The sequence below is a fragment of the Tupaia chinensis genome, unplaced genomic scaffold (assembly GCF_000334495.1).
Source record: "Tupaia chinensis unplaced genomic scaffold, TupChi_1.0 Scaffold144682_1, whole genome shotgun sequence".
In the NCBI taxonomy this organism is placed as follows: Eukaryota; Metazoa; Chordata; class Mammalia; order Scandentia; family Tupaiidae; genus Tupaia; species Tupaia belangeri.
The window spans coordinates 559,096-567,452 of record NW_006204543.1 but is presented as its reverse complement, the minus strand read 5'-3'; the positions used below and the strand labels follow the sequence as shown (position 1 = coordinate 567,452).

The 8,357-nt window shown below is 63.9% G+C and overlaps 1 protein-coding gene across 1 annotated transcript in view; it reads right to left on the bottom strand.

The window, feature by feature from the left end:
- KLF13 (KLF transcription factor 13) overlaps positions 1-8,357 on the bottom strand; it is a 28,291-nt gene that overhangs the window by 17,301 nt on the left and 2,633 nt on the right. The gene's annotated exons all lie outside the window — the stretch shown is intronic.

The window sequence follows — 8,357 nt, the reverse complement described above, 5'->3', positions numbered from 1 at the left end:
ACTCATACACCCCTCATGCCTCACCTACGTGTTCTCCTTGCCCGCTCTTCAGGGGTCGGTGTGCGCTGGCCCCCACGGATGAGCCCAGAGTGGGCTCCACCTGCTCACTGCAGGGCCGGGGCCCAGGCCACCTTCTGCGTCCTCTCCGATGAACACCCAGGCGCAGCCTGACCCACTGGCCCTTCTCTGATCAAAACCAGAGGGTTGAGAGACTTCCCCAAGGGCTCCAAGACACAGCCGCAGACACAGTCACCTGGCGCTTGGAGACGGAGCGGAAGTGCTGGCATCTCACAGACTACAGGGAGCCTGCGACCTGGCCCTTTAATCCTGTCCCACGCCATGTCGATGCTTCTACCTGGGGACGTTTTGAACCCTAGGGAAATCAGACTGCCAAAGTGACGCCATCCCACACACCCCTGCGAAGGGGCCACCGTCCGGACGGCCGCTGCCACACAGAGAGAGCAGGGCAGCAAGGGCCCTTGGGACAGGGCAGGGACGCCCCAGGGCAGCCCAGCCCGCCTGGCCCTCTGCGAGGACACCCCGGGCTGCGAGGCTCAGGTGTGTCCTGGAGCACAGCGACCCCGGCCATTTCCCCGGTGCGTACCACACACACCAGTGGCAACGGCATGCTTCCATAGGTTCCTCGGTCGACAGCACCAAGTCTGGGGGGCCCGAGGCAGAGGACGGCAGTGCAGTCCACGGCAGCCTGCCATGTCGTGGAAGGGACCCAATGGGCTGGCAGCCCATGGTGTGGCAGGAGCCTAGCGTGAACCACTGTTTGGCTCTGCAGAGCACGCCCAGGACACGGCATCCCCAGGACACCCCGATGGTGCCAGATGCACAGAGTCCTTCCTTGGGTGCTCGCTGGCCCCTCCGAGGGCAGACGGTGCAGGTGGCGGGGCAGGCAGCCCGGACCGGCAGGCGAGGGTTGGGCCTACAGGAACTACAGGCCCCTACCCCTGCAGGGAACCGCCTCCACAAGAGCGACGCGGCAGGCGCGGCTGCCATGTACCAGCGTGATCGTGTGACAGCAAAGACCCAAGCGTCTCTTCAGCGGGATGAGCATGGGAGGGATGATCTCTCGCAGTCTGGATGGGGGTGGACACCCCTTGGGCTCAGACGGACGTGCTGTCTGTCAGCATCTGCGGGACACTCCAGCTCTGGACATCCGACACTCCGAGGGGACAGAAGCAAATTCCCAAATTCCCACAGAACTGAATCAGCCTCTAAGCTAATAAGATCCGGGCTAGGAGTCCATGTATAGGCTCCGGGAGCATGGACCACGGCCAGCACACCCCGCCTGCCGTGCCAGTGGTCGGCAGTGAGGCCCCGGCGCTGCCCCACCCCGCCAGGGCTTGCCATGGTCGGAAAGGAGGCGGCGTGAATCATGCATTGCTGCCCCTCTCCAGGGCGTCAGTGTTTATCAAGCAACTGCAGGAACCAGGTCAGGCATTCGGGTGTCTTAGTCACTCTGCCTAATTGAAAAAGGAAAATCAAAACAGAACCCGCCCTAGAAACGTGAGGGGAGGGCTTCCCTAGTCACGAGCAGGCTGGGCTCAGCTCGCTCGTTGCCAAGGCAACCCGGTGTTTACCCCAGCTCTGCCATGTAGGAGGCGCTGGCTGTGGCAGGAACCGCCCACGGGACAACAGGGTGTCCCCAGAGGGTGCAGGAGGAAGCCACAGGCTCCCCCACGGGTCCCCAGGCTGAGCCCCCGCAGCAGCAAGGACAGGTGCCCGGCCCCTCCTCTGTCCTGCAGCCCTGCCCACCAGCCTCCGGCCTAGGGCAGGCAGGGGAACGTGCTCTGACCTGTTGCCAGGGGACCCCATGCGGCCAGGCCAGGCCGACCCCTTAGCTCCCAGCTCCCCCTGGCCACGGCTGGCTCTGCTCCAGGCTGCAGGCCCCTGGTCTGCGGAGGAACAGGAGGCCGGGGCTCGTGGCCCGCCAGGGCTGTGAGCACACACTGCAGTCAGCTCCAGACCCTGCACAGCACAGCAGGGAAACACACCTCTCTCCCTGTCCCTGCAAGACCCGGCCCCACCCCACGGGGCTCCGGGACGGCAGACGGTCCTGGTGCCACCGCCCCAGCTGGCCAGCCACCTCGTGACTTGTTGGCCTTCAATGGGACGATCGTCCTGGGTGCCAGCTGCACAGCGGACACGTGCACACGCATGCTCACACACACACAGTACAGACATACACACGTCGGCACATGTCACAAACAAGCACCATGTGCACAAGTGCACACATGCTCACACCCACATGTACTGTACATGTGTGCCCACACAGCAAACACATGCATCACATACAGGTACCACATACAACTGTGCACATGCATATCCAGCACGCGTGTGTGCACACAGGTACTGAACACACATCAGGCACACAGTATGCATGCACACATGGACAGGCACAGTACACACTTGTACACAAGCACACATGTGCACTCGGCACCGTGTGTAACCCACACACGTGCACATCCACGCAGGCACAAGCACAGATGTCAGGCCGTGTGCGGTGCCGAGTGTGCACAGGAGACCACGGTCCGCTCCTGCTCTGGACAGCAGGCAAAGGCGGGCCGTTCAGGCCGTGGGCGTGAGCGAGGAAGGGGCGGGCTGAAATACCTCACTGCAGCTTCGCTCAGAGCCTGCAGCGGCCAAGGCGGGGGCCCTGGAGACCCTGATCCGGCCTCAGCAGGACCTCAGCAAAGCCGGTACCATGAAGGTCCTCGGGCTCACGGGAAGAAGGCCTGGGCTGCGGGCCAAGGGCAAAGTGACTTCAGAGAGGGCCAGCAGGACAGGCAGGCACCAGGCGGCACTCCGGGAGGCCCACTACATGCAGGACCTGCCCCCGCGCACAGCCTCAGGCTGCCCCAGGAGCACTGACCCACCAGGACGGGCTTCTCAGGGGTGAGGTCTGCAGAGGACACAGGAGACCTCAGTGGCCAGCCAGGGGAAGGAGGGGACCCAGGTGCGCCCACTCCGCCTGACCACTCAGCACTGGTGGGAGAGGACCGCGGGGTGGAGACAGGCACGTCACCAGCGAGCAGCCTGGGCAGCCGAGGCCCGCGGTCGTGGTCAGGATGCCGGGGAGGCCAGGTGTCAGCCCGCTGAGCAGCTGATGCACGCCTGCACCCCCCCTCAGGGAGGGCGCACGCACCTTGCTGGTGGGGCACGGCAGTACGCATGCTTGAGGTGACACACATGGGAAGGGTCTGCATTTGTGTCCAGAGAGCCCCTCCTTTGTTTGTTTTTGGTCGTTTTTTGGTTTTTAGAGGTTTTTGCCTTAGGGTGTGTATGCTTGCCAGAAAGAGAGAGAAAAGACAGAGACAGAGAGAGGAAAACTAAGAAGTCACCCTGGAGGGGAATGGCCATGCCACAATCCCTTCTCCTCATCCTCCTGGGATCTTGGGCACGCCCGCACACACCCCTGGCATGAGTTTAAGCCACCAGGTCTGGGACTTGATTTGTGGTCGGCCATGTGGGAGTCCAGCAACGTAACTACTGCACTGCCTGCTCCCCCAGAGACCCCCCCTGGACCTGCTGGCCGCCCTCGAGGCCACGATGCTGATGGCAGAAGCTGGAGCTGGCTCACCGCGAGTGTCTCTCCCACAGTAGCAACAGGAATAGAGCTGGGGTCACCCTGGTGCTGACCCCCCAGCTCCCAGACCCCATCCCGGGGCTAGGCGGAGCTCGGAGCAGACCTCCCGGCCACAGCCCTACTGCAGGTCAGCACTGGGGCCAGGCATCACCCGCATGCTCTGCTGTGCCTTCCTGAAGCGTCCGGGCAAAGCCCCCTCTCCAAGGCATGCCGTGGACAAGACCCGGCGTGGTGTCTGAGAGTCCCAGGAGGGGAGGATGTGAAATGGAGAGCAGGTTCAGAGGGGACCCCAGGCTGCTCAGCCAGCCCTGCACACACAGGCTCCACTCCCGGGCCCCCGACCCGCCAGCACCCAGAGTCTCTCCCAGACGTGCCCTCCCACCCTGGCCAAGGCAGGGCCCCACCCCCCACAGCAGCCCTGCCCTGGGAGCCCAGGAGTCAGTCCCACACAGGAACCACAAGGCCTCGCAGCCCCAAATGCCGTCCCCTTCACAGCTGTGTGGGCTGGGGGAGGGAGGAAGGCTGGTCCCCTGGTGAGGCTGGTCGGGGGAAGGTCACGCACCCCCAGGCTTATCCACTGCCCTGCAGAAGCAAGCAAGAGCCTGGCTACACCTGCTTGGCCACCGGCACTGACCCTCCCCAACTGGGTGGACCTGGGCGGCCAGCGCCTGGCAGGGCAGCACGTGCCCGCCACCACCTCTGGAGGCTCCTCACCAGCACCTGCTCGCTGCCCAGTAGCTTTCCTTTGGGTCCCACATGCTCCTAAGCGCTCCTGGCTCCCAGGCCCAAGGTCATGCCCTGTGCGCACGGCCCGGGGCTCCCACCACACAAGGGCGGCTGCGCCCTGCAGTGGCAGCATGGGGACATTTAATCTAGGCTTCAAGCCTCAGTGCTTTTCCCAACAGGTCACCTTGGGACAGACTGGCCGACAGCCCCGCAGCACCGCCAAGTTCCTGGTCAGCAAGTGTTTTTGCCTGACGAACTTCAGAAAAGGAGAACAATAAATAGACACCCCCATAAAAAATACCTGCCAAAGGTGCCTCCCATTCTGCTGGTCCAGTGCTGCAGGTGAGAGCCAGGGGTGCCCACGGCCGTTGCCAGCCCGCAGTGCCAGCTGCCCCGCCTCCGCAATGCATCGGCAAGTGAAGGTGGAGAGGGAGGCCGGGGAGCCACCTCCTCACGACAGCCCATTTCCGCTCACACAGCAGACCAGCTGCTGGGCCAGGGGGACCCTGAGAGCCAAGACTGAACCAGGCAGATTTGGTGCAACCAGAGGCAGGGCACGTCACAGACCCGCAGACACACACGTACGTACACCCATAGACACGTGTGCACGTGAGGGGTGTCAAACAGCCACCTGCTCCGCCCCAGTGCTGGCCACAGGGCACAGTGGCTACTGAGAAGTTTACCCCACCTTGAAGGAAGGCACCTTCCCACAATGGCCCAGAGAGGCAGGATGGCGGGCCCGGTGCAGTTTGGTTCCAGACCTGACAGCGAAAACATGCTGGGTGTGTGTGTGTGTGTCAAGTCCTGAAAGGGAGGGCAGAGCAGGAGGGGTGGCCGCTCCCCATGGGATGCTCCTGCTCCTCCCTCTCTCTGCTGAGCGGGCTACCCTGACACCATCAACAGACCAATCGAGACGGAACATGACCCAAGGGTTGGGGCTGTTGGTGGTCACTGTCACGAGGGACCTACTGTGAAGAGCAGGCCCAGCGTGTCCCAGAGGCTCTGGCCGCGAGAACCGTGTCCTCGGTCTGTTCATACCAACAGCTTCTGGCCCCGGCGGCCCTGGGTGGGGGGGGCACCATCCTGTCCCTGTCCAGCATAGCTGTCCAGTGCAGCTGTGCCCAGAGGCCACGCCTCACTGCCCAGGGGTGGAGCACCAGCCAGGGCCCCACTGTGGGAACCCAGAGCCGAAGACGGCCATGAGGGCTGGCCGCTGGGCGTGTGCGGGCTGTCTGGGTAGCTGAGCGGGTGTTGCTGAGTGTCCTCGCGCCCCTGCACTGGCACGTGCACAGAGCCGGACAAACAACTGGCTCTCCGGCACAGTCCGTGAGCCGTGTGCTCCTTTTAAGGCAGCACAGTAAGCCCACAGCCGGACTAACGGACGCTCCGCCCTGTCTCAATCCACAGAAAGGTTCTTCCACGCGACACACCCTGTTGGCAGGAAGAGGTCAGACCCGTTAGGACACGGCCGTATGCCACGTGGAAAGACCAGCAAGCCGGGACAAGGGATGTGTTCTTTGTAGTCACAGAGGACGGAAGCCTGGGTGGACCGTGGGCCAGGGCCCTAGTCACGCGTGTGCGAGATGTCAGTGTGGGCGCACGCAGACGTACATGTGCACACCCACTTCACGAGGTCTAAAGAGACACCACCGTGGGGGCTGGCTGTGGACAGCGAAGGCTCACTCACGCAGTGCGTCCTCACAGTCTCGTCTGTTCTGGTCTCACGACGGGGCCTGCGGGCAGCCTGGGATGTGGGCCACCCCAAGCCGGTTTTCCCTAGGGTGGAGATCCGCCCAGTGCCCCTCCACCGAGGGGCCTCCTGCGAAGCTGCACCACGGAGCACCTGCCATGGGGCTCCGCCCCGCACTTGCAGAGGCGCTCAGGCTGCTGTGCATCATGCTGTGTGGGGGAGGGAGCCTCAGTGCCAGCCCACAAACCCACAAACCTCCCCGGGAAAAGACGCATTTCAGCAAGCCCCACCCAAGTTATCATAGGACATGGCCGAGACAGTAAAACTGTACTTCCAGCCCCCACCCCAAACAGGGCCAGGTGACCACAGCCTCCTGAGGGTCTGCCCCTTCCTATCAGCCCCCGGAGCTTCAGAGATGGCTGGACAAGAGAGGCACGCGGGGGGCCGGGGCTCCCCGTGCTGGGTGGGATAGGCAGAGTCACTCTGAAATGATTCTTTGTGGAAACAGGTAGGAACGGACCCAGGGTATCTCTGAGCAGAAAGGCCGCGTGGCTATCCACCACTCCGGACAGCAAGCAGGAATCTCCAATGAGGGGGCTAGCCCCTGGCCAGTCCTGGAGGTCCTCCAGGGTCTGTGTCAGAGCCCCTCAGCCTCCAGAAAAGCCTTCTCTGGCCCTCTAGTCCGAGTGACAGTGGCTTGGGCTGCAGAGACGTTTGCTCCGTATTTTGTTAAGTATTTGCTGTGACATCAGTGATGGTCGCACGACACAGATGACACTCCAGCCACAGGACACTCCTGGGCGTGGGTGGCACAGTGCCACAGCACACCAGGATGGAGCGGTCGTGCAGGGGGTGGGCTGAGAGGGCAGTCGGGGAGCCAAGGACTAGGGACACGAGGTGCCCCTGGACTCAAAGGTGACCCTCCTGCATATCGAAAGGCTTTGCAGTCACCAGCCTCTTATCAAAGACTTCCCAGATGGCCAGGGTATCCCCACCCTGCGCTGGGCTCGGAACGCCCTGACCCCACACTGAGACGGCACACGGATGCTGGCTTCCTGGCTGAGGTGGTCTTCTGCAATCCCTGCCACAGGCCAGCCTCCACTGCCCTCAAGATCTATGAGGAAGTCCCCACAGTGGCCTGGCATCAGGCACCTAGACCAGCCTAGCCACCTCCCTGCGTGGGCTGCTCCCCGGCCCTGTGAAAGCGGGTTTCCTATGCTTTCATACCCCTGGGCAGGCAGGGGCTGCAAACAGACTTCCCGGGAAGCCCCTGCCTGCAGGACGGGCCAGGCTCCTGGGAGGGCAAGTCTCCCACTCACATTCCCCCAGGGCCAGTTACCTGCAGCTGCAGGCTGGGCTGACTAGCAGGGCTGCGTGGGCATGGCAAGTGCCTCTGTCCTCCCTCCCCCAAGGGGCCCCCAGCACTCCCGCTGCCGCCCTCTCTGGGGAACCGCCTCTGACCCCCACCCTGGCTCAGGGCTCTAACCGCCAGGGTCCGTCCACCCTTTCGTCCACCCTTGCCCACCGTGTCTCCAGGGCTTCGGACTGGCCTGCCCTACTGAGGGAGCCCCAGCATCCCTAATGCAACCTCTCTCTGGCCAGGGGGCTCACTCTGGGCCAGTAGCGCCCAAAGGAGGTCGAGAACCGACCATGACAGGGAACCACTCCCCGCTGCCAGTCCTTTCACAACCAGCAGGCCACCCGGACCTGCACGGGATTTCCCAATAGTCAGTTCCCGGCCCCACGGCCTCGCCCCATCCGCCCTCCCCAACGGCGATTCGAAAGCAGCCACGCCCAGAGCGCTGTCTCCGTGGCACCGGAGCCCACCGGCTCCACGGCTAGCTCGCCCGACGGCTGCAGCCACATGCAGCGCGCTCACAAGGGGACCCGCTGGCCACCCACGAACGCCCCACGGCCCAGCCTGTCACCCGCCACGTGGTTCGGGGCTGGCGGTCGGGTCCGCGCCTTCTCGGTTCCCAGCGTGCCAGGAGAAAGGGCGTCGGCACAGGCGTCTCCATGGCGCGGCCGCTTCGGAAGCCTAACCTGGGACTTCACCGAAAACACCTGGCAGCCAGGTGCCCCTACGAAGGGCCATGAACCTGCCACAGAGGACGCAGGCCGTCTAGAGATCACGTGACCCGGAGGGACAGACACAACCGAGCCGGGAGAGGGGCTGCCCTGCGCTGAGTTTTTGTCTCCGTGGTCAAAGCAAAACGGGGAGCGAAACAAGGCTCGTCGGCCACAAAGCCCGGGCCAGCGCGGCGGGAAGTGCGGCCCGGGTGCAGGGCTCGGCCTCCCGCCCACGGCCGGCAGGTGAGCGCTCGCCTGGCCGAGGGGGCCGCG